Source organism: Adiantum capillus-veneris, chromosome 15, assembly GCF_014529385.1.
Source record: "Adiantum capillus-veneris isolate H3 chromosome 15, ASM1452938v2, whole genome shotgun sequence".
Classification (NCBI taxonomy): domain Eukaryota; kingdom Viridiplantae; phylum Streptophyta; class Polypodiopsida; order Polypodiales; family Pteridaceae; genus Adiantum; species Adiantum capillus-veneris.
Genome location: NC_140945.1, coordinates 150,563,255 through 150,590,391, shown reverse-complemented (window position 1 = coordinate 150,590,391; position 27,137 = coordinate 150,563,255).

Below are 27,137 nucleotides of genomic sequence, written 5' to 3'. Positions count from 1 at the left end.
TGGAGCCGGTCCCCCCTCCAATAGGCATTTGTATTATAGTTTCTCCCATCAAGGGAGACTTGGTACAATACAATCTTTGTGTTCCTTGTAACCTAGGTGATGCAATGAAGATGGAAAGCTTCATGCAACACAAGCATGACTCAAACTTGAAGAAAGCATTAGCTATCCCAAGCCTCATTCCCAAGGCCTCAAACACCTTCAAAGGTGGAGAGAGCTAGCGGGGAATGAGGATAGGGAAGAGGAAGAAGAAACATTCCATAGGAGAAAGAAATAGTTCCTCACTTATCATTACTCTTCTTGCTAGCATACATAATAGCATAGTAATGGAGATGGAGAAGATGGCAAGCTTAAGCATTGAAGCATGAATCTTGGTTGGATTTTCATTCCGTAGCCAAGAGTGTTGGTGTAGGCTTTCACTCTCACAAGCTTGGAGAAGGAGGTGGTGTTCTCCAACTTTCACCAAGTGAGAATGGCCTTGCAAATGAGTGTGTGTGTGTGTGTGGTGTATATCCCCCTAGCACCCCCCCCTCCTTGCTTTGGGCAAGTGGTGACCTCTCTGCATGTTGTCAGCTCATTAAACCCATATCCCCCCAGCCAATCACATGTAGCATGCAGTCAAGTACTTGGGTAGTTTTTTGACAAGTGTCCTCCTTACCCCTGAGAGAGAGAGAGAGAGAGAGAGAGAGAGAGAGAGAGAGAGAGCTTGAAAATATCTAGATATTTATTAGATGGAAGTAGAAGCTCATTGGACCCCTCTTTAGCCCAACCAATAGCATTCAAGCACACCATGTGGTTAAGCTTAGTGAGAGTCTGACATGTGTCCCATGTTCTCTTTTAGAATTCCCCTAACTTTGAGATTTTTATACATAAGAAGTTTCTCAAGCAACTTCCTCATTAAGTGTGTAGGTTCTCTTTTTTGACTCAAGCATCTTATCCCCCATGCATAAGAAGCTTCTATCTAGATATTTGTTAGATGGAGACATAAGCTCATTGGACCCCTCTTTAGCCCAACCAATAGCATTCAAGCACACCTGTGGTTAAGCTTAGTGAGAGTCTGACATGTGTCCCATGTGCTCTTTTAGAATTCTCCTAACTTTGAGATTTTTACGCATAGGAAGTTTCTCAAGAAACTTCCTCATTAAGTGTGTAGGTTCTCTTTTTGACTCAAGCATCTTACTCCCCATGCATAGGAAGCTTCTCAAGCAGCTTCCTCATTAAATGTGACAAGTACCTCAAGTACCTTAGTCATCAGCATGACAAGCACCTTAGGTGGAGTTCCCACCTCAAGCACAACCCTAGATTTCTTAGATTTAGGTCGGGTTCCCACCTCAAGCACAACCCTAGCTTGCTTAAGTTTAGTCGGGTTCCCACCTCAAGCACAGCCCTAGCTTGCTTAAGTTTAGGTTGGGTTCCCACCTCAAGATCAACCCTAGTTTGCTTAAGGTCAAAGGACTTTTAACACTAACCATTGGAGGTATTTAATGAAGCTAACCCTAAGGTCTTTTAAGCTTCATTAGTTAACCTTGCTCTTTGATAGACCATCTCTCATTTGGGCCCCTTTACCATTGTTCCCGTGTTGAGATAGATCCGTAAGCACATGTCTATATTCTAATTCTTTTTCTCGTTTATTATCCCATATTAAATGATCAGTTTAATATGAGAAAATCATTTGGGTTGGTTAGATATTAGATATTTAATGACAGGGCACCCGGGTGACCCTAGATGGATCACGATCCGGTGGATGGATTGTGATCGATGACTCCAACTCCACTTCATGTAGCTTGATCTAGCAAGCAAGGCACTGACTTCACCTCACCAACCCGCTGAAACAACACTCGGAAGGTGAAAGCAAGCAGTCCGTGCTCTAGTTTTATCAAAGGTAACCTTTAGAGATAAAAGACTGAGTTACTTTTTTTTTTTGCAAAACTCACAATTTGTGAGTGAATTGTATCAATTTGATACTTAGGCACACCTATTCAAAGACCCTCTGTTTAGAAGCCTTACCAAGAAAGCTTTGAGTAAACTCAATATAGATATTAATCTCAGAAAACCTAAAGCCTGGGACCTTTTTGGTCAAATTTTGCAAAAAGCAATCAAAAGCTCGGGCTCTTGGATGAAAAAGGCTCGGGAAGAGCATTGGAAGCAGCTCGACGAAGAGGAGGTTGTTTGTCTAACTTCCAAAAAATCTATTGGTATGGCCTCCAAAGAACACAAAAGATGACTGGAAACTAAATCCAACCTTGATGAGCAGCAGCTCAAGGAGGTCAGGAGGGCAAGATTAATATCCAGGGAGACCTTCCTTCAGCCAGAAGCCACTAATCAAGCACAGTTTTTTAGGGCCATGAAAATCAAGAAAATTCAGGGCTCCGTACACTCGCTCATAGATAAGAATGTGAATGTTATGCATGATTAAGACGAATTGTCTAAGATGATGCTAGATCATCTACGCCAAATCATTGGCCAACCAAAGACCCGTTCTCAAGACCTTGCTCGAGAGTGTCAATAGGAAAAATCCCCAACCAGAAGCCAATCGTCTCGAGATGGCAATTTTTGAAGCTGAGTGCTCGCTTGCGCTACAAGCTCTTGGCAAAGATAAGTCCCCTAGTTGGGATGGTCTAACCATTGAATTCTTTAGGGACTTCTTGGATGACCTCAAGGTCCCTATCACGTATATGGATAACCAAGGTTTTGTCAAGGGGTCATTGGATCCAAGTGTGAAAAGAGGGCTTATAAATCCTATCATGAAACAACTATGTTGCTCGTATCTTAAGCACTGGCATCCCATAACTATGATGTCTGTGGCATACAAAATCATTGCCAAGGCAGTCGCTCTCAGAATTTCTCCCCTCCTGGACAGAGTCATCTCCCCTCATCACCACGGGCTCATCAAAACAAGGTCAATATATGACAATATCTTGGCAGCAATGGTTGGCATTGAGTACGCAACCTTCATGAAGCACGAATGTGGACTCCAAATGTTCTTTCTGACCTCAATACATCACGCTTCCAACCATTGTTTCTTCCATTGTTTGTTCAAAGGGGCGAACCAATCAGCCTCGTGCATTAATGCTTGGTAAATGCCCTTGGTATGAGGGGAAATGACCCTGTCCAGGAGGGGGGCAATTCTAAGAGCGACTACCTTGCCAACGATTTTGTATGCCATAGCCATCATAGTCATGGGACACCAGTGCTTCAGCTGCAAGGAAAAAATCTATTTTGTTGGAATTAGGGTTGCAAGAAAACACACATAGCTTGGAGAAGATAAAGGAAGCTCAAGGCACACAATAGAGAGTGTTTTACTTAGCGTACAATGGAAAGATAGATAGCCCTAGAATGATGGGCATATATGTAATGCACGGGGGAATAAACGTCCTAGTGAGGGGGAAAATGCCCCGGTGGTCCTAAGTGTGTTCAGACACATCACTACCACATGTATATGGTGACAAATTCCCCCTCGAGTGATGCAGTGAACGAGAGATGGCACATAGAGTAAAGGGAAGTGCAATGCCCTGAAGACATGATCAGACCACAAAGGGGAGTAAGCCCAAAGCTTTGCAAAAAGCTTCAAACTTCTCTCATGAGACAATGCCTTTGTGAAAAGATAAGTGCATCATATTTTGATTGCATGGCAGCCATCCATTTTTTTGAATTCTCTGCTTTATCAAAAGATAGAGGCTCCTCAACATCATGTAATCTAGACACAGCCAAAGCATAACAATCTGATGCATAAGATACATGGTGAGAGCCTGAATGAGTGCGACTAGAAGAATGTGTTGGAATTAGGGTTGCAAGGAAACGCACATAGCTTGGAGAAGACGAAGGAAGCTCAAGGCGCACAACAGAGAGTGTATTACTTAGTGTGCAATACAAAGATAGATAGCCCTAGAATGATGGGCGTATATAAAATGCACGGGAGAAAAAGCCTCCTAAGAGGGAAAAAATGCCCCGGTGTTCCTAGTGTGTTCAGACACATCACTACCACATGTATATAGTAAGAAATATCCCCTGGAAGTGCTGCGGTGAACGAGGTCTCGCACGAGGAGTAAAGGGAAGTGCCATGCCCTGAGGATAGGATTAGTCCACAAAGGGGAGCAAGCCCAAAGCTTTGCGGAAAGCTTCAAACTTCTCACGAGACAATGCCTCTGTGAAAAGATTTGCAAGGTTGTCCTGTGTTGGTACATAGCCAAGCTGATCTCTCCTACTTAGAGCCTCTCCCTGACATAGTGGTAATGCACCTCAATTTGCTTTGTGCGAGCATGAAAAATTGGGTTCCTCGCAACCACCGATGCACTTTGACTGTCAGTGTAGATGATGTTGGCAATGTCTTGTCTAACACCCAAATCTTCTGAGCCATACACACTCGACTGTAGCTGTGAAAATTTCCCTGTACTCAGCCTCACAACTGGAAGTGGCCACAGTAGGTTGCTTCTTGATCAACCATGAAATACATGAACTTCCAAGCATGAAACAAAAAACACTTGTGGAAAATCATGTGTCCTAACAACCAGCCCAATCTGAGTCCAAAAAAGCATGTAAATCTGGCGGCAATAATCCCCCTTGGGATAAAACAAGCCAAGATTCAAAGTGCCACTGAAGTAGCGAAAACTCCTCTTGACTACCTGCCAATGCTTAGACCCTGGGCTATGCATAAATCTGTTGACCTGTGAGACTGCAAACTGAATATCCGGCCTCATGTTGCATACATAAATGAGGCAACCATGATCCATGATCACCAGCATCATGTAGACTCAACTTCAAACCTGTTTCCACGGGAGTGTCAATAGGTTTGCAATCCTCAAGTCCAAACTTACATAGCAATGTCTCTATGTAACTTTTCTGACACGAGGCAATACCACCACCACAGTACTTAAATTGTATGCCCAAGTAATGATGCAATATCCCCAAATCTTTCATCTTGAAAGTAGCATTCAAATCAGCCTGAAATTCAGCAGTATGTGCCTCATTGGGACCAGTGACCAACAACAATGAAGAACAACAATGAGAACTACATCGCCCTCACACTTGACATACAATGTGCTTTTTGTTGGACTATATTACGAAAGACTTGTTTGACCAAATGAGTGGCAACTTTCTCATACCAAGCACGAGGAGATTGCTTCAACCCATACAAAGCCTTCCTACATCTGCACACTTTGTCCCTCTTGTCCTTTATTAACAAAACCGCGAGGCTGCATTACATAGACTTCCTCAAAAATGTCACGATTCAAGAAAGCAGTAACAATATCGGATTGATGTACATCCCAACCAAAATGAGATGCCAATGCACATAGAAAAAATAGTAGTCATACAACAAGTGGGAGAAAAAGTTTATTCATAATCTATGCCTTTCTGCTGCGCATAGCCTTTTGCAATACGTCCAGCCTTATGGCGATCAACCTCACCATCCAGCTTGTGTTTCAACTTGTAAACCCACTTTGTATCAATGGCCTTTTTTCTAGGAGGCAAACCACATAAAGTCCATGTGTCATTTTCTATAAGTGCATCATATTTTGATTGCATGGCAGTCATCCAATTTTTTGAATTTTGTGCTTCTTTAAAAGATAGGGGTTCTTCAATATCATATAAGCTAGACACATCCAAAGCATACCAATGTGATGCATAAGAGGCATGGCAAGAACCTGAACGAGTATGACTAGACAAAGATGCATCCAATTTACTATCACGCAAAGTGTGCACCGGCCATTTTGGCATAAGGCTCTAGCTTGATAATTTTCAGCCCTTTCCCCATCAAGTACATCATGTACATCTGCATTAGTAATAGGCTGATCGGTAACATTTTCAGAAACCCCCATAGACTGTACATTTGCCTCATTTGAATTTACATTCAAACTTCCACCACTAAAAAGATGCAATAAACTGTCATAAGTGTCCTGTGAGCTTACATTACGATCTCTAGTATTAAATGACAGCAAAGGCTGAACAAAATCTTCCACAAACACAATATCACTTGAGACCAAAATATGCTTTGTTTGCGGATGGTACAACCTGTAACCTTTGCTTTCAACACTATAACCAACAAAAATACATTTGACAGCCTTATCATTCAATTTTTTGTGTTGCACTTGTGGCACTAAACCATAAGCCAAACAACCAAAAACACGCATTTTCTCAATAGATGTCTTTCTATCATGCCATGCTTCATATGGAGTCATAGACTGCAATGCTTTTGTAGGACCCCTGTTGAGTACATAAGTGCACACATGACAGCCTCAAGCCAAAACGAATATGGTAAAGCTTGACTCTTGACCATACATCATGCCATTTCCATAAGAGACCTATTTTTCCTCTTAGCAACACCATTTTTTTGCGGCGTATACGGAACTGTACATTGGTGTTTTATCCCACAACTAGCTAGAAATGCATTAAATTCATGAGACATATACTCCCCCTGTCGATTGAAACAAAGGGTGCCCATAGTACATTTCGAGACATTTTCAGCCACAGCAAGAAATTTCTTGAAGCACATAAACACTTAGGACTTAGATTTCAATGGATATACCCAAGCATGCCTGGAGTATTCATCAATGAAAGCCATGAAGTACAAGTAATTTTCCAAGGACGGAGTTTTCTTAGGCCCACAAACATCATTATGCACAAGCTGCAATCTGCATGTAGCACGAACTGACCCATCCTTTGAAAACTTAGCACGCTGCGTTTTACCCAAAATATAGCCTTCATAAACATGTTTGAGAGGTGCTTCAAGAGGCAGCAAGGAAGCAACCATATCAGATTTTTGCAAACGCAGCAAACTCGTAAAATTCAGATGCCCAAAACTCCTTGAACATGATAAGAGGCATTGTTGGCACAGGTCACCGTATTCCCATGAGGGACAGACTCAATAGAGGTAAACAAATCACGATGTGAGGTAATGTGCTTTGGAGCACCACTGTCAAAATACCACACATGTGAATCTGCAACAACATACATGCATCATGGACAATAGGATCATAAGTGCACTTTACACTAAATGCCCATTCTGCATCAACATCAGCATCACAATCTCCTTTGACAGTAGACTCTGCAATTGTTGCACTTGTATTGGACCCTGTAGTGGATTCAACCTCTTTCTTCTTAGCCTCTTTTTCCTTCAATTTCAGACATTGCTTGATCAAGTGATCATTAGCTTTACAATAATGGCAACACATCCTCCTTTTGCCGTTATCACTAGATTTTCTAGATGAAGTGCTGCCAGCAAAAGCATTAGGAACAGAAGTTTTGCCACTCGCAGCAGAACCATAAGAAGTGGTTACATTGTTGTTCCCACCTTTTCTTTGAGCTACAATAAAAGCCTATTCAACTACATACTGCCTAGTCCTGTTTTCCTGGAAAGTGACTCTTGCAATAGCAATGTGCAAAATGCATCAAACTTGAGCACTTCAAGATTTCCTTGGGTTATAAGTATCCAAGTACTAGAAAAAGTTTGGTAAGAATTTGGCAAAGCATCAAGAACAGTTTGCACAAGTGAACTATTAGAAATGACTTCTCCTGCAGAAATTAGTTGCTCATAAGATCCTTGACAGCAGCAAGTAAAGTGTCCATTTCATCTTCCTCATGCTTCGATTCTAGCTCTTTACGCAACAAAGCAATTTTAGCCTCATTGCGGCTTGTATAAAGACCTACTAGAATATCCCAAGCTTGTTTTGCAGATTTTACTAAATGGATGTGAGGAGTGATAATGTGCTTCATAGAAAATGCAATCAATGCATGAGGCTTCACATCTCTTACATCCCAATGAGCCTGCTCAGTCGTAGGCAAAAGAGCTTTGGCAGCAGCAACCCTAGAAGCAAAACCTGGAGCATCTTCAACATCGCCTGCATCCACAGTACCAGGATGTACATCAGTGCCCTGCACAATGTTCCAAACTCCCTTTGATACAAGTACGTGTTGCATCATGTAAGCCCACATAGGGTAATTGTCCCCATCCAATATGTCCTCAACAGTAAACATCTTGAACTCATCCGTGTTGTTGTCAGCCATGGAAAGTGCTTACACCTGATGTGAAAATTGCTCGAAATGAGCTGTTTTTCCTCTCAGCAACACCATTTTCATGAGGCGTGTAAGGCACTATATATTGGTGTTTTATCCCATGACTAGCCAAAAATGCATTAAATTCATGAGACATAGACCCCCCCTCGATCAAAACGGAGGATGCCCATAGTACATTTCAAGACATTTTCAGTCATAGTGAGAAATTGTTTCGAGCACATAAATACTTTGAACTTCGCTTTAAGCAGATATACCCATGCATGTATGGAGTAATCATCAATAAAAGTCACGAAGTAAAGGTAATTTCCCAAGAAGGGAGTTTGCATGGGCCCACAAACATCACTATGCACAAGATGCAACCTGCATGTGGCCCTAACTAAACCATCCTTTGGAAACTTAGAATGTTGCATCTTACCCAAAAATACAGCTTTCACATACATGTTTGACAGGTGCTTCAAGAGGCAAAGAAGCAACCATATCACATCTCTGCAAACGCAGCAAACTGGAAAAATTTAGATCACCAAAAATTGCATGCCAAAATTTTGCATCTGAATAGCCTTTGAATCCACAACTACATTCAAAAAATTGTGCCCACACTTGTCATACAAAGTGAGTTTATACAGCCCACATCATTAAATTCTAGATGCAACAATTTCATCACTAAAGTTGAGATCATGTATTGTACATTTGTCATCCACAAATTTGACTACAAGACCAAGTCTAGCAAGTGAAGATATAGACAAAAGATTCTTCTTGATCCCAGGTACATATAGTGCATTAACAAGTGTAAAAGAATTTCCATTTGCAACAGTAAGCACAATCTTTTCAACTCCTTGAACTGGATAAGAGGTATTGTTGGCACAAGTAACTTAATTCCCATGAGGGACAGACTCAAGAGAAGTGAACAAATCACGATGTGAGGTAATGTGCTTTGTAGCACCACTATCAAAATACCACACATGTGAATCTGTAGCAACTGACATCCATGCATCATGGACAACAGGATTATAAGTGCACTCTGCACTAAAAGCCCATTCTCCATCAACATCAGCATCACTGTCTCCTTTCATACAAGACTCAACAATAGTTGCATTTGTAGTGAAACCAACATTACTAGTGGAACTAACCTCTTTCTTCTTAGCCTCTTTGGCCTTCAACTTAGGACACTACTTGATCAAGTGATCATTAGCGTTACAATAATGGCAACGCATATATTTTTTGCCCTTATCACCAAAATTTCTAGACAAATTGCTGCCAGCAGAAACATTAGGAACAGGTGATTTTCCACTCGCAGAAGAACCATGAAGTGACTGCATTACGGTTACCACCTTTTCTTTGAGCAGTGATAAAAGCCTCTTCAACTGCATGCTTTCTTGTCCTTTTTTTTTGTGGAAAGGGACTCTTGCAACAACAATGTGCATAATGCATCAAACTTGACAACTTTAGGATTTCGTTGGGTCATAAGTCTCTAAGTACTAGAAAAAGTCTAGTAAAAATCTAGCAAGGCATCAAGAACACTCTGCACAAGGGAACTATCTGAAATGACTTCACTTGCAAGAATAAGTTGCTCATTGATATCCTTGACACCAGCAAGGAAAGTGTCCATGTCATCTTCCTCATGCATAATCTTCGATTCGAGCTCTTTACGGAGAAATGCAATTTTAGCCTCATTGTGACTTGCATAAAGACCATCCAGAATATCCCAAGCCTGTTTTGGATATTTCACTGAACGAATGTGAGGAGTACTAGTGCGCTTTAGAAACAACACAATCAATAGATGATCCTGCGCATATTTAACTATAATAGTAGCAATCCTTGCAAAAAGACCTGCAACATCCTCAACTTCGCCTACATTCTCAGAACCAGGACGTACATCAATGCCCTGCACAATATTCCAGACACCCTTTGACACAAGAACATGTTGCATCATGTAAGCCCACATAGGGTAATTGTCCCCATCCACTCTGTCCTCAGCAGCAAACATCTTGAACACATCTGCGTCGTTGTCGGCCATGGAAAATGCATGCACCTGATGTGAAAACTGCCCATGCTACACTCAGAGCACGCCCCAAAGTAGGCCCCGAAATTGAGCGGAATAGTGATAAGCCCAGCTCCAACATTGATCACCATGCTCTTTGGTGGTGACTTAGAAATATTCCAACCCATACAAACTCACTTAGAGGATCATCCAAGACCCCTCTTGTTAGGAACAGACAAGGGTATGCCTAGCTGATTGGAAAGAAACCTGATATTATCCCACAGCCAACTAGGTAGACCCGCGAATCCGACCCAAAAAGGGTGTATCCCCTGGAAGGATTCTACTGAGTCAAATACTGGTTCTTATGGCACAACGTACACAATGGTCCTGTTAAATATCAGCGAGCCTTTATCCAGGATCTTTGACATGTCGAAGCCCTCCTTGAATCTAACTGAATAGAATCCCTTGGCTAGGTAAGAGGAGTTTTCAATTTCTACCCAATATCCAAGAACTTGTGGGCCCTTAATCCATTGGATCAGTTCAAATCTACTAGGGACTCTCCCACTTAATCCAAGCGCGAGCGTAAATTTGGCTTGCATGGCTAGCTGCATTTTAATGAGTGCTGACAAAATCGCGATAGTGATAGCCTCTGCAACGTCCACTTGATGTGGTAGAGACTTCTTCAAAGCACTATAGGCTCGGTGTGCCAGCTCTTCTTCAAAAATCCCACGGCATTCTGCTTGAGAGGAAATTCTTTTGTTACCATTTAAGCTGCATTCTAACTGTGTGTTTATTTCTTTAAGCTCCTATTTGAGCCAAAAAGAATGAGTTACTTTATCCCCATGAGCCCACCATGTCTAAAGAATCTGAATTCTATCAGTTTTTATAAAGGAAGCATTGACTTCCTTATGAAAATTCAAATAGACTCGTGCCTTTAGAAAATTAAAAAGAGGTATATCAAAAACTTTGGAAAAAATTGAAGATACTTTAAGAATTTCTTGTAGAATTAACCCAAATTGAAAGGTATTTTGAGAATTTTAAGGGTGGCAAGGTGCTTTCAAAACTCCATTACTCATTGGTCACCTTGCCTCTCCAAAGTGGGAAGCCTCTAGCTTAACCCCTTCTCGAGAGAAACAGCTAGAAAGCTAAACAACAAAGGGCTCAGATATTTGGACCATTTTTGGGACAACATTAACAAGACCTAGAAAGATGTACACCACCGAGTTACCCAATTTTACTTTAATGGGACCAAAAGACTACTGACCTCAATAGAGTTTTGAATGGACTATACAATTACTGTATGCTGGTGTGTGAGTTTGTGTTCGAATGATAGGCTTGGCGGTGGCCCAAGGAGAAACACTTTTTCAAGCCTCAGACCAAGCCTCAGACCAAAAACATCTACCTTTGTCTCATGGTCTCTCCGGATTTGTTCTATCACCTTAACAAGCTCTTGGGAAAGCAATGGCCGGTAGCCATAAGGAAGAGGATGGGGTGTGGGAGGGCCTCTTTATTTTCCATGAGCTTATAGAGGTGATTACCATTTTGACGAATAGGTGTATGCCATGTGCGCAAGAATGGTAGGTGTGTAAGAGATGTGTAAGAGTGGTCAAAGGATGCACTTTTCCCCCCAAAAAGAAGGTGAACAATTTTATGATTTTCGGCCTTCCATAACTCCCACAGATGATCTTCAATTTGAGCAGAGATCATAGGTCTGCAATCCACACGTCGAGCTCTTTCGAGATATGCTACATGATATAGCTTTACCCGCTAGATTTTAAATTTCATTTTGGGGGGAACTTTGAATTCAAATAAACTAGCCGTTTTGTCTGTTTGAATTCAAAAGTTATCCTTTGATTACTTTCTTAATAATAAAGGTTTGACTTCCTTAAATTGCCAAAGAAAGAGGCCCTCCTAGGCCCCATGGTTTTCCTAATGTAGGTGGATGGCAGTAACAAATAACATTTGGAAGATACAATGGCCTATGACGATGAAGACCTTCCTTTCGAAAGTTCTTGGAAAGTTCTTTGGGGGGCCTTGCCATCAAGAGTGATGATTCCGCTAGAGGGATTGGATCTAATAGATGTTCTGACTTGAAAACGACTAGCGAGGACCTTACACATGTTCAAGGAGTGCCCAAGTGGGCTAGCAAAGAAGGTGTGAAAATGGGTACAAAAGACCTGGAAGATTGGTTTCTTCAAGAGAACCCTGATCTTTGGAGGGACGGGATGAAAAGGCAAGTGTTACCGACTTGCGCGCTACTTCAAGCAAATATGCAAGGCCAAGAACTTTCGAGTCTTTGAGAATTGTCTCTCTTGTGCCAATTTCTCAAAGATCATGTAAGAAATCAAGGAATTGATTGTATCAGGCTCCATACTTAACACCTCCTAGGCTCCCTACCTCACTTAGGCTATGGTCACACGAGGCTTAGTTATCAGTTATTTGGACAAATAACTAAGCCTCATTCTTGGTCTCACGCAGAAGGAGCATTTAATGAATAACTATGCCGATTTTGGCTTATTCATTTAATGCTCTGTCTTAGTTGGCATAGTTATCTATAAGTGATAATTAAGCCTCGCTTCTCACGTGACCATAGCTTTAGTGCAACAACCAAGACTTGGCCTTTGCTTCTTCACCCTAATCTGACTCTGCGTACTCACCCTCTTCCCTTCCATGCTATTGAGAGAGAGAGAGAGAGAGAGAGAGAGAGGTAACTTACCTGTTTGGTCCTCCTTGGTTAGTTGAATGGAGGCTCCCAATTGAATCTATTATCTATTCTTTGCAAGTCGTGTTGGAGCTGGCAATCTAAAAAGCGTGGTAGTGATGTTTGTAGCACCTTTCGTAGATGGACGTAAGCGATTCAAAAGGTCCAATGTCCCCTCGAGCTCGTGTTGGAGTTCGCAATCTAAAAAGGTCCAATATCTATTCTTTGCAAGTCGTATTGGAGCTCACAATCTAAAAAGTGTTGTAGTGATGTTTGTAGCACATTTCGTAGATGGACGTAAGCGATTCAAAAGGTTTAATGTCCTGGAGCAGCATACTACGTTTTTTAATCAACACCGATAGCTATTTATGCTACATGGAGCATCCTACAACCATTTTTTTGAGAAACACTATGAGGCCAACCAAGTAACTATTTCATCCCATGAGCCATCAACAAGTCCTAATTATACAACATTTTACCAAGGAGCAGTAAATTTCACTTGCAAAAGGTTCGAAATATAATCTACCGAGAGAGATTTACGGAGTAGGGAATGGTCTGTCAGTGACCATTCCCACAAATGTAGGTGACCACATGGCGACCGGCGGGGAGCCGGAGCCATGGTGGGAGCCTCATTCCTTGGGAATGGTCATTGATAGACCATTCCCAGTTGTCACAGTCCAATTGAGGGGGGACCAGAATATTATGCCAACCTATACGTCAAGAAGCCGACTATTTGCAAAAAGCCTCCTAATGACCATTGTTGATGTGTTGTCATCAGAACTATTGGGGATTCCGTCTATTGATGTGTCTTGCAATCATTGGCAATGACTGCCATGAAAATTACGGTTGCTGATGTGGAAAAAATATGATCACTCTGTTAGAAATTCCCGTCCTCGGTAAAACACAATAAATGAGTGGTGAGGATCTTCTACCCCTTGAGCCTCTACTGTGACGAGAATGGCAAAGTACAAACTAGGAAATTTGTGAAAGCTAGGTAATTTATAGTTTTTTTTGGCACAATTGATTGAAATTGAGGACTATTATAAGGCTGCTTTTAAAAACATCCACAAATGCTCTACAAAATGCTAGCGTCCAATGAAAAAGTGCCAATTCATCCTACATAGGGCAAAGGATAGGTTGATAGTTGTGATAGCTAAGACTTGTGTCACACACGTCTGATCAGTGCGATTGACATGGCAAACAAATATTGGCTATTGTGTGCATCCGTGACAATGAATACTCACCTGGCCTAGACCCCTCGGTCAGCTTCGCCCAATAGTGGACTTGAAGAGCCAAAAAGGGGTGCGACCTGCAAAGATAAGCAACGAATTCCTACGCATGCCTAAAGAATTGGAAGTAGAACAAGATGGGGCATCCGGATTTGCTGTTGTAGACATTCAAAGGTAGTAAAATCTCAATAGCCTTTGTTGTGTGTTACAAACAGGAGCACCCAAAGAGGGAATTTTGGGCCTTGTTTGATGACAGAGCCTCAACACTAAAGGGCATGGAGCTTTTAATGAAGACCGAGCGGTGGGATCAATGGCAAGCAAACTAGGACGCGGAGATCAAGGCGCGCGCAGCTCTTGATTTCAGGGGTAAACTAGGACAAAATATAGTAAACTTGGACAGGCGGGGAGCCTGTCCAAGTTTATTTATCATTTTATGGTTTGCCCACACGTCAACGTGTCTGTCGCGGGCGTAACGGTTAGTGCATTGGGCTTTCACGACAGTGGTGAGGGTTCGAGTCTCCGTGCTTACGATGGGCACCTATTTTTTTCCACCCTCCATTCGCCTCGAGATTCCCCCTTTCGATCCCCACCGCAAATCCCATCTCTTTCCATCCGTGCCCTTTAGTGTTGAGGATGACAGTGGCCTAAGTAGGGACACAAGTGCTACAATTTTCAGGCGCCACCTAGCACCTCCAATAGTGGTCAGGAAAAGTGTATATGAGCTTAACCTTGAGCCTATTGACAAGTAGACGACTGAGAGGAGGAGGAGGAGGAGGGAGGAGAACATCCGCTTGAAAATTAGAATTTAGTACAAATTTGAAAAAAAAAACCATTTCTATTGCTAAATTTCCTCTATTTTTGTATGTTTGTAAATATGAATTCTCCCAGAAAGTGCCATCTCTTGCTGGGGCCGGCCTGCGTCTTGACCAGCCTTTATCATGTCCACGGAGTCGGCACGGACTTGTCTGGAAGGGAGGGTCTGGACGGACAGAGTAGATTGTTTCAGACGACCTATTTGGACCATAAATGTCCCCCATCATTCCAGCACACCAATATACCACTGCATGGAGCAATTCGAGTGGCTCGTGGTGTCGAATACCATGGCCTCCCTCCACCTGCGCCTGCTGCTTGCAATTGCTGTAGCTTCTGGCGTGCTTTGTACGCTTCCCCTCCTCCTCCACATGCGGGCAATGCTGTCGCCCTGCCAAGGCGCCTTTCCTACCAACGCATACCCTGCAGAATCAGCTAGCTTCCATGGCGACCTGCGCCTCTTCCCCTTCTCCTGGAACCAGCTCACCTTCCCCTCTTCTTCCTCTAGTTCTTCCCTTTCCTCTAATTCCTCTTCCCCTTCCCTCTCCTCTTCTTCCCCCCTCCTCTTACGCGTCGCCGTCTTCGTAAAGAAGTGGCCTTCCGCCTCCTCTGCAGGCGGCTTGGAGCGCCATGCCCTCATCGTCCATCGCTATCTCGCCCAACGCGGCCACCAGGTTCACGTATTCACGACGGACGGCATCACCGCAGAGGCTCGCGACTTGGAAGACGAGGCCGGCGTGCATCTCCACTTCTCTCCTCCCAGGGATAAGCAAGGCCACTTTGACGCTGCCCCTGCCTGGGATGCATTCGTGAAGCTGAATGCCAGCATGCCCTTTGATATCGTGCACAGCGAGAGTGTAGCGCTGCCGATCGCCAAGGCGAAGGAGATAGGCGAGACAGTGGTGGTGACGTGGCACGGCATCGCCTACGAGTACGTTCACACGGACATCGTGCGCGAGCTGATTCGGCTGGAGGAAGGGCAGCCTCTAACTCCGGATCAGAAGAAGTCTCTCTGGGACCGCATTTCCAGAGTGGTGGAGGAGGTGCGGTTCTTCCCCAGCTACGCTCACCATGTGGCCCTCAGCAACTACGCAGGCGATGTGCTGCGGACCATCTACCAGATCCCGCTGCCTCGTCTGCACATCATCGTCAATGGCATGGATGATCAGGTCTTCCACCCGGATACCGCCGCAGGGCAGAGCTTCCGCGCGGCATTGGGCATACCGTCCACAGCTATGGTTCTCGGCGCCGCAGGTCGCCTGGTGAAGGACAAGGGCTACCCCCTCCTCTTCCAGGCCTTCCCGCTCCTCTTGAAGGAGCACCCCTCCCTCTTCCTCCTCATTGCCGGCGATGGGCCCTGGGGTTCCCGCTTCAAAACCCTCTCCCCCACTAACGTCCGCGTCCTGGGTCCCCTCCCGGCTGACCAGCTGGCTGATTTCTACAACGCCATCGACCTCTTCGTAAACCCCACTCTTCGTGCGCAAGGCCTTGATCTCACCCTCGTGGAAGCGATGCTCTGCCAAAAGCCCATTCTGGCAACGCACTTCTCCAGCATCACCACGTCCCTCATCGTCCACCCTAGCATGGGCTACACCTTCCATCCCAATGTCCGCTCTCTGCTGGAATCCATGCGAAACGCGGTGGAGGACGGCAGGCAGGTCTTGAAGGAGAAAGGCAAATTGTGTTATCAGAGAGCTTCATCGCTGTTTACAGCCACTAAAATGGCTTCGGCTTATGAGAGGCTCTTTCTCTGCATCAAGGATTCCAGTTACTGCATGTACAATTCATCAAAATAGGTTTAAGCACCGCCGTCCAGCTCCTTCGCACTTGCGCGACCTGGAGGACAACGCATGAGTAACTGGCATGCAAGTGGCGATCACACTACGCACAACGAACTTTGGACTTGGATTAGATCACTTTGTGGATACAAGTAGGAGTTTCAACATTTGATCTGACAATTTAGCCAATAATTATCTTGTTCATCTAAGAAAGTTGGAGGGTCTTGGCTGTCATCAAAAAACTTGGTGCAAAACATATCTAAGGAGAAAGAAGTTGCGATAATTAACTGTCTTAGTGCTACAAAACAATTATGTAGAGGAGAAAATTGGCTTAATGCACACTGTAAACATGCAGTGTGCATCGAGTATTACAATACATAAGTTGAATTGTACAACTATGAGATAAGAAGTATGTGCGGTCTATTTAATATATAGATATTATGATCTAGATTGAGCATGTACTATTGAGGAAAACATGTAGCTAAATTACTAAACTTACGGAAGCATTGAAAAACTCAAAAAATACAACAAACTGTTAGGAATATGACGTAGCTGAATAGATATTTGAGTAGATTACTTAATGGAAAGAGATAAATTTCACACACAAGAGATTATAGAGTAGAGTAGAGAGAGAGAGAGAGAGAGAGTACACACGATATACGTGGTTCACCCAATGTGAGCTATGTCCATGGGAAAGCAGCCACTCAATGGCTTTAGGACTTCAAAACAAGAAGTAGTTTACAAAGAGATTATACCCTTAATAGAGCTCCCGTCTTGCTTCACTCTCACCACCTCACACCCACCTTGTTGCATCAACTTCACATTATGAAATGTGTGTAGAAATGGCCTCCTTTCATAAGCCAAAAGGGCTCCCCTCTCTCATGAGAGGCAGCCATGTGTAGCCGCCCTTGTGTAGATAAGTCCAAATCAGACTCTCCAATCCGTCCATGTGTGGCCGCCCTTGGAAAGACAAATCCGCTTTTGAATTCGGCCACCGGCCATTGACTTCCAACCACCGGCCAACCGGTCAACCGATTGGTCGTTTTCCGATCACTTTCCGACCGCCGTCCGACCATAATATTTCGGCAAAAAGGAATATTCCGACGAAAGGAAAAAAAAGTCTCGGGGGCTTTCGTCCCCGAGGCCCCTAAAGTTGCCCCTTAATTTTGGCCGTGAAAATTTTTATTTCTAGCGAATGATTTTTCTTCACACACGATGGCTTCTCCTCATAATGGGACCTTACAAATGTGTGTTTTTACCACAAAAAATTACAAGGGGTAAATCAGGCTCCATACTTAACAATCTCCCACTTGGAAACTGATCTCCAAACAAAACCTGTGACTGCTTTCCATCCTGGCTTTTTATCCTTGAATGCCGATTGAAGATGAGCAAAATCTCACCTTCTCCTTGTTGACCACCTTTGTAAACATGTCTGCAGGATTTTCACTTATATGCACCTTTCCTAGCTTTAGTTGTCCCTCTTCCAAAAGAGTGCATATGAAGTGATATCTCACCTCAATGTGCTTTGTCCTTGAATGAAAGGCTGAGTTCTTCGCAAGATGGATAGCGCTTTGGCTATCACTATACAAGACGTAATTGTCTTGTTTGAATCCAAGCTCTTCTAAGAATTTGTGAAGCCACATAATTTCTTTGTTTGCCTCTGTCATTGCTACATACTCTGCTTCCGTGGTAGAAAGTGAGACCACTTTCTGCAGCTTTGAAGCCCAGCTTACTGTGGTGCCTCCATTCGCTAAGACATAGCCAGTAGTGCTCCTTCGAGTATCTTTGTCACCTGCCATATTTGCATCAGCATACCCTTTTAGAAAAATATCAAATCCTAAGCATTTGTTGTTGTCCATTTTAGATACCTAAGTATCCACTTCACAGCTTGCCAGTGTTCTTTACCTGGGCTGTCCATGAACCTACTCACAACTCTCACTGCATGTGCAATGTCTGGCCTTGTCCAGACCATAGCATACATTAGAGAACCTACCACTGCAACATATGGAACTTTAGACATATAGGCTATCTCCTCTTGTGTCTTTGGACACATATCCTTCGTCAGTTTAAAGTGACCAGCCAAAGGTGTAGAAATTGGTAATGCATTTTGCATTGCAAACCTTTCTAGTACCTTCTTGATTTAATCCTCTTAAGATAGCTTTATTGTATTCTTCGTCCTATCCCTTGATATTTTCATACCAAGTATCCTCTTTGCAGTAGCTAAATCTTTCATTGAAAAAGATTTAGACAGCTCCTCTTTTAGGTTTTTGATGTACTGCATGTTAGCACTTGCAATCAACATGTCATCAACATATAACATTAGGATGATGAACTTTCCATCTCCCAAATTCTTCGTGTAGACGCAATGATCTGAGTTGCATCTTCTGAATCCATGATCTAACATCCATCGATCAAACTTCAAGTACCATTGTCTTGATGCTTGCTTTAATCCATACAAGCTTTTCTTTAATCTGCAAACCATTTTCTACTTACCTTTTACTTCATACCCCTTTGGTTGAAGCATGTAGATTTTCTCCTCTAAATCACCGGGAGGGAATGCCGTATTTACATCCATTTGCTCAAGATCTAGATCATGAGTAGCCACAAGGCTTAAGACAAACCTAATTGAGTTCATTTTTACAACAGGAGAAAATATTTCATTGAAGTCAATACCTTTCTTTTGAGAAAACCCTTTCACCACAAGCCTTGACTTGTACCTTTTCTTCCCACCTTCTTCTTTCTTCAACTTGTAAACCCATTTGTTTTGAAGTGCCCGCTTACCTTTAGGCAACTCAACCAACTCCCATGTTTGGTTGCGATGTAGTGAGTCCATCTCCATTTGCATGCTCTTCGTCCATTCTTCTTTGGATTCGTGTTGCATAGCTTCTTCGTATGATTCCGGCTCTCCAGAATCTGAGATCAAGAGATGGTTGAAGGAAGGAACAAACCTTTCTAGAGGTCTACTTGCTCTTGTAGATCTTCGTGGAATAGAGGCTCCTCATTTGGTTGATGTTGTTGCACATTGCCACCGTTTGCAGTCCTTGAGTCTTCACCGTCCTCAAGCTCCATGTACTCATCACCTTTCTTTCCAAGTAATCTTTGTACATATTTTGTTCATTAAAAATTACATCCCTACTCCTTAAGATTTTACCATCTTCAAGATTCCATAGACGATACCCAAAGTCATCTTCTCCATAGCCAATGAAGAAACACTTTTTGGACTTTGCATCCAGCTTTGATCTTAGGCTTCTATCTATGTGCATGAAAGCCTACCATAAACACAATCTTCTTTTATTTTTTCTTTCATTTCCTGATTTTTGAAATTTTACCCTCTTTTGTTTACCATAAACACAATCTTCACAGAACTCTAATTCCACTTCTTTCAGACTTGGCAGAAGCTTCTTTGTTTGAAGGATTTGCATTCCTTTGGCACTCGTATGCCCAAGCCGGTAGTGCCACACCGCACTATCAACTTTTGTAGTTGTTGCACAAGTTGAAGGTTGCGTGCTCATAGTACACAAGTAAAGTGTACTGACCTTTTCTCCCTTGGCAACCACCAAAGATCCTTTCTCCCTTGGCAACCACAAAAAATCCCTTTGAGATCTTCCACCATTTGTCTCTGAATGCAATGTTGTGACCTTCATCGTCCAATTGTCCTGTAGAGATCAATTTTTTTCCGAAGAGAAGGAACATGCCTAACATCTTTAAGCTTCCATTCATTTCTGTTAGCAATTTTGACAGAAACTGTACCTTTGCCGACAATCTCACAAGCTTCATCATCTCCCAAGTATACATACCCAAAATTAATATTAGTGTAATCTTGGAAATGTTGCTTGTGTGGTGTCGCATGGAATGAAGCCTTGGAATCTACTGTCCAGGAATTAGACACATTGTCTAATGAGAGAATTAGAGTATCTTGCTCTACTTTACCTGCCACATTGGCCTCTGATGTTGGCTTGTTGTCTTGAGACTCAATCTCCTTCTTCTTCTTGGACCATCCATCCTTCTTGACGTGGCCCTTCTTGCCGCAGTTCCAACATTCAAGAACTGACTTTGTGCGTGACTTGCTCCGTCTTGAGCGATCATGACCCTTTTGGTTTTTGAACCTCTTCTTAGGCCTTCCTCTTATTTCCACTGACAGTGCAGCACTTGATGATTCTCCTGTGCTTCTCCTTCATATTTCCTCACTTAGGAGAACACCCACAACATCATCAAACTTAACAGTATTTGTGCCAGAAATAGAATTACTTACAGCCATCACAAGGCTGTCCCAACTATCCAATAGAGATGATAGTATAAGGAGAGCTCGCACTTCGTCATCGAAATTGATTTTCACCGATCAAAGTTGACTTATGTTTGTGCTAAAGTCATTTAGGTGTTCTGCAACTGAACCATTCTTTGTCATCTTTAGATTGACCAAGCGTTTCATAAGAGATACCTTATTGGATGCCGATGGTTTCTCATCGGAAATAAAAAATTTCACGGCCAAAATTCAGTGGGTCGGAAAACGACCGATCGCTTGGCCGGTTGGTCGAAAGTCAATGGCCGGTGGTCGGTGGGCCGGTGGCCGAATTCAAAAGCGGACTTGTCTTTCCAAGGGCTGCCACACATGGGTGGATTGGAGGGTCCGATTTGGACTTATCTACACAAGGGCGGCTACACATGGCTAACTCTCATGAGAGAGGGCAGCCCTTTTGGCCTATAAAAGGAGTCCATTTCTACACACATTTCATAATGTGAAGTTGATGCAAAAAGGTGGGTGTGAGGTGGTGGTGACGCAAGGGGGGAGCTCTATTAAGCATATAATCCCTTTGTAAGTTACTTCTTGTTTTGAAGTACTAAAGACATTGAGTGGCTGCTTTCCCGTGGACGTAACCCACATTGGGTGAACCACATATATCGTGTGTACTCTCTCTCTCTCTCTACTTTACTCTATAATCTCTTGTGTGTGAAATACATCTCTCTTGATTAAGTAATGTACTTAAATATCTATCTAGCTATGTCATATTTCCTAACAACTGGTATCAGAGCAAGGTTTGCTCGTAGCTAAATTATCTCAAGGAAAGGATTCCTTGAATTGACTGGGAGTTATGTCGAAGGAAGGGAAGCTCAAGATTGAGAAGTTCAACGGCAAAAACTACCAACATTGGAAGATGCAGATTGAAGACTATCTCTACCAGAAGGACCTCTATTTACTACTAGGCGGTCTTGCGAAGAAGCCCAGAACAATGGCAGATGAAGCATGGATTGTCCTTGATCGAAAGGCACTGGGAACAATCTGGTTAAGCTTGGCGTCAACGGTGGCCTTCAATGTTTTGTAGATGAAGACCACGGAGGAGTTGATGAAGTCGCTTGACGACTTTTGGCAAGTGATTTTCCTTTACACACGATGCCTTCTCCTCATAATGGGGCCTTACAAATGTGCATTTTTACCACCAAAAATTACAAAGGGTAAATCAGGCTCTATACTTAACAAAAACATCAATAGACTATAAAAATTAAATTGCACTACCAACCTGATAATTGTGTACAAGTGTCGTCCGATTGTGCAAGTCAGAGAACAATGTTTGAATCAAGCTGCACAAAAGCAATGTGAATAGTTAAACATTTTGTGTTGCAATGAAGCATCATAGAGTAAAAATGCTAAATATGCAGTGCATGTCATGCAGAAAAGCCATCCAAGAGATACAAAAGTATGGCGGAGAGTTGGCATTGTCATAAAATCTAATATCTAACCAACCCAAATAATTTTCTCATATTAAATTGATCATTTAATGTGCCAAAATAGATGGGAACAAGGGTTAGAATATAGACATGTGTTTTCGGGTCTATCTCGACACAGGGCCAATGGTAAAGGGTCCCAAATGAGAGATGATATTTCAAAGAGCAAGGTTAACTAATGGAGCTTAAAAGACCTTAGGGTTAGCTTCATTAAAGATCTCTAAAGGTTAGTGTATAAAAGAAAATCTCAAAGTGAGTAACATTGGTATATTTAATGCTACAAGCAAATAATAATGAAAAAGATACATGCCACTCACCTGCTCACAATTGTGCGGTAAAACTAAATTGTCATACCTCCCTGTGTGATGCACACTAGAGTCCACCATGTAGAGGCCATTCTCATGTCGTCTCATTAGGAAGGGAATGGGGTCTAAGGGGGCCTCTTTATTTGCCATGGGATTAAAAAGGATATTATGGAAGTGGCAAATGGGTGGATGCCATGTGGACTGAAATGGTGGGTATGGAAGGTCCTAAAAGTAAGTGGTCAAACTTGTGCTCTTTTACAAAATACAAAGAGAAAATCTCTTATAATTTCAAAAAAATGAACTTTTCTCTAAATAGTTAAGTAAAAACCAATACTTTCTCTCTCTAGTGGCTGTCAGTTTCTCCCCCCCTCTCTCCTAAAAAAGGGTCCCTCCAAAAACGTGTTGATCATTCCCTTCCTCTCTCTCTACTGTACCATCTCTCACTTCTCTTTACTTCACTTTTAGTTTTCCCTCCCAAAAGCTCTACTTCTCTTTCCTTCCTTTCAGTTTTCCCTCCCAAAAGCTCTGCAACAGAAGTTTGAACCTTCTTTCCCTCCTCAAGCTTACTATATTCTCCTCAAGCTGAAGTTCTCCATTTCTCCATGAGCCTCACTAAACACCTCTACCTAAAGCTGAAGATCTGCTGCATATTCTTCTGCTAGATCATCCCTCTTTCTTTTCTCAATAGGTTTCCTACTCCTTCTCCATTGTGCTCTCTAGAGAGGATCTACTTTCCTCTCAAGCTTTGCAAACATTATCTTTCAAATTAAGCCAACAAGCAGGTGGAGCAGTATAGCAGTAAGTGGCATCCTTTGTCTGATGTACCATCAAGAATCTTGCTCTATACAACTGATAACATGGATGTGCAATCTCTAATCATAAGTGTTTGTCTACAGGTTGTGCCACTATTCTCCATGGCATCATCGGGTACTCGACGACCTAGGAGTGTCATTGACTCCATTTCATGCAGCAATGTACAAGACGACAGTGGATGTTGGGTGACGATGGAGTTCAAACGATTGATGTGGGTGACAATGCAGCCCATCTCAAGAGGTGCACACAAGGTCTCAAGGAGACACATGGCTTCTCGAGCACACCATTGGAAGGGAAGGATCATGGAGTTCAAGCAAACCCATGATGGCAAGCGTCTTGCAAAGGTGCAACATGTGTATGTTGCTTCACAACTAAAGCTAGAGACAACAATGGCTCCATCGAGGTTTCCTGCAAACTGTAATTTCACTCCTTCGTCAAATTTTTAGATTTTATAATTTGTATTTGTGTTGTATATATTGCTTTGATGTCTATAAGGGTTTCATTGCTTGTTCATGTTTGCAGATGTATTCCCATATGATTTTGTAGAGTGGGAGCCAATAGAGTCCTTCACAGGAACTTTTGAGGCCATCCACGTTGACCTTAGCAAGATACTCTATGCTGGTTGTCCATCCGTGGAGCTTGTCTCATGGGACATTTTTTTTTTATAACCATACTTATGTAACGCCTAGGCAAACTGGGTATGGTAATCTTTCTCCAGTTCATCCACCAGCCTTGCAGAGTATGGAATGGCCTAAGCCTGATAGTGCCTTGATCACAGCAACCAAAAGGAGAATCGAGGCGGATGTGTATTCAACAATGAAGTGCACCTATGGTTCCCATAAAGCTTCCCTAACTTGGTTTATGTCCCTTCATGTGTTTGTGTTTATCTTTCGACTGCAGAGTGTTCACAAGACACCAACAATGTCGACTTGCAAAGGGGAAAGTGCGATCAACAGTTTCCTTGCAGTTGGATGGCAGACTAAGGTGGTCAACCACGAGGGAGATACAATCAAGTGCTCTGTAGTTGCTGAGAATGTGGTGTGCAGATACCATATTGCGAAGCAGAGATTGTCAATTGTCTTTCCCTACAGAAGATGGAAGCTAACGAAGGGAGAATGGGAGGCACTAGACTCTGATGTTGCTCCTAGAGAATCAATTGATCTACAAATATGCCTCCATAATAATGCACTGCATGACATCTCGGTGAATAACGACTGGAATCTCAGTCACCTTCGCTAGTATCTTAATCTTAGATATACCTTGCCCAATCAATATATTTTTGTAATCAATGAAAAGGTTGTTCGTTCCAGAAAAGAGAAGAGCTTTCTATGTGAAAACATTGGTTTTTTGCGATGTATTAATGTAAAATCTTGTAACTAAAAGGATTTAGCTCCCATTAATAAATATGCGTTTTGAATCTCTGTCTCATCTTTTAATTTGTTCAAGATTAAGTTTGAAATATGCAAGTTTTTTAGTTTTGAGCGTGAAGACTTTCAATGTTGGTGTCTTTCAATGCTTGTCGCGTGATTTTGTTTATAATTATAGTTTTAAGTTAATTTGATGTTAATTTTAAGTGCTTTAAAAAAGTGACATTGAGTATAAAAGTCACTTTGTAGGTTTTAAACTTCATTTTTCACATTCACAAAACACAAGCTTTCAACTCTCTTCCCATCTTCTTCGCGAACAGACCCACAATTACAGAAGATAGGACTTGCAGATCGTGCACATGAACTAGTCAGTATGTTTGAGGGGACGATCGACATGCATGCCACTGCTAACCTTCATGTAGAGGGATTCTAGAGTTTCCTTCACTACATGATGGAGCACATGGAAGAATATGCAATAGTATTTGAGGGATCTAACATGGCGTGGTTTCCAGTGGATTTTCTCAAACACCTCATAGACTTGGGCATGGGGTGCATAGGCACCCAATTCATCTCTTGGAACATGGTTCTGGTATTGCTTGTTCTTGAGGGCATGGAGAAGGAAAAATCAAATGAAAAGGCCGACAAGAAACCTCCTATAACCATTGTGGAGGAATCGAATGAATTTGTTGAAGAGGTTGATGAGCAGGCTGAAGCATCTATGGCACTTGTCCTCTTGCAAGATCCTAGCTCCACTAAGGAGGAAGATGGGATGATAGAGAGAGACGAGGTGCTGGAAGAAGCTCCTGACCTCCAAATTCTCACTTTGCATGCAGTGGTGGATGGTCGTCACTTTTTATTCCTTGATGACATTGCAAAGACACTAGGACTCAGAGAAGATGAGTCGCTCTCAGTGCTCGCTATCCATGCGGGCATGAAAGATCCCAGTGGAAGGCAAGAGAAGGTCAACTTTCAAATTGACTTTGAAGACCAAGGTCTCCCACCAAGCCTGTCATTCCCCCCTAGTGAAAACGAATAGAATTTGGTACAAACCGTGGCAAATACACTTATGAAAATCAAATCATGTGCCTTATTTTATGAAAGCATCCCGGAAAGCGCTTTTCTTCCACACAAACCGCTGACCATTATGGGTGGAGAAGATCACTCTAGCCGATCTTACAAGGAAAACTCTTGAAGAGATGGATGAGGAAACTAAGGTATCCACTTTTTAACTTTGTCAATAGTAAATTGTTTCCTATAGCAAGTGTTGAAGTTGTTTGAAATGTTTTGCAGACCTCATACCATGTTGATAAGTTTGCAATGCATACTGGAGGCTCACGCAACAATCCTATGGGTAGAGATAGCTCCTTGTGGCACTACCTTGGCCATCTGGGGCCATCTGTTCTTCGAGTTGCACACACAGTGTTCTCCAAGCATGGTTCTGCGGAGCTGCTCAAGTGCAAGGCATTAAGTGCCATCCTTGCGGAAGATTCCCTTACCCTTAATGCTCACAAGTATATCTTGGTGGATCGAGAGGCCGCATTGTATGCTTTTACAAGAAAGCACCCTGGGTTAGTCCTCTCCCAATGTGCCTTAAGCCTAGGTCAAGGGGTGACAAACCCAGAGGAGATTGTCAAAACTTTTGGTGTCAAGTCAGCCATTTGCCCTATACCAAAACATGTAATTTACAAGAAAACCAACCAACCATGATGTAATCTCCAGAGCAATATACAATAATTTTGTCTTTTGTATTTTGTTTGTCACTTCATGTACTTTTTTTTTTCTATTGCACATATTGGCCAATAAATCTTTTTCTTCAATGCGTTCACACCTCCTCGACCATCCAATCACCCTCCTGACGTGGAACGCCCACTGGTGAATAATTTGTGAAACAGAGCCGTTTCGGGTGCGTACGGAGGCCGTGGGATGACCAAAAGACACAACGATAACCAACGCATTAGGAGAAATATGAACCTTGCATGGGCCTTGTAAGGATTCCTAATTTTTAGGGATTAAGGCTAATGTTGTGTGGGGTTTAGGGGGCAAGGGCATTGAAGAAGGTAGTTTTGAGTAGGCTTTTCTAGCCTTTTTTTAAGACAAATGTAGGATGTGGACCTAAAGGGTTACTTTCTCTCTCTAGCTTTTTTTTAAAGTGAAGGAAGCATAGGGGTGTGTCCACATCAGCAAAAACGTGGGTCACAAAGAGACAAAATTTGACTTTTTTAAAAAAAAATCATTTTTACTTGTTTCTAACTTAAAAATGCCTCCTAACATATATACATATCCAAAAATCATTTTTTGACCCATTTTTTAACCCACAAGCTTAGAAAGTCCATTCTTTCAAAACTCTTTTCCCCCAAAAAGTAATAAACATTTTGTTCTCTCCTCCTCCTCCCTCCTCTCTCTCTCTCCCTCTCCTCTCCCTCCCTTC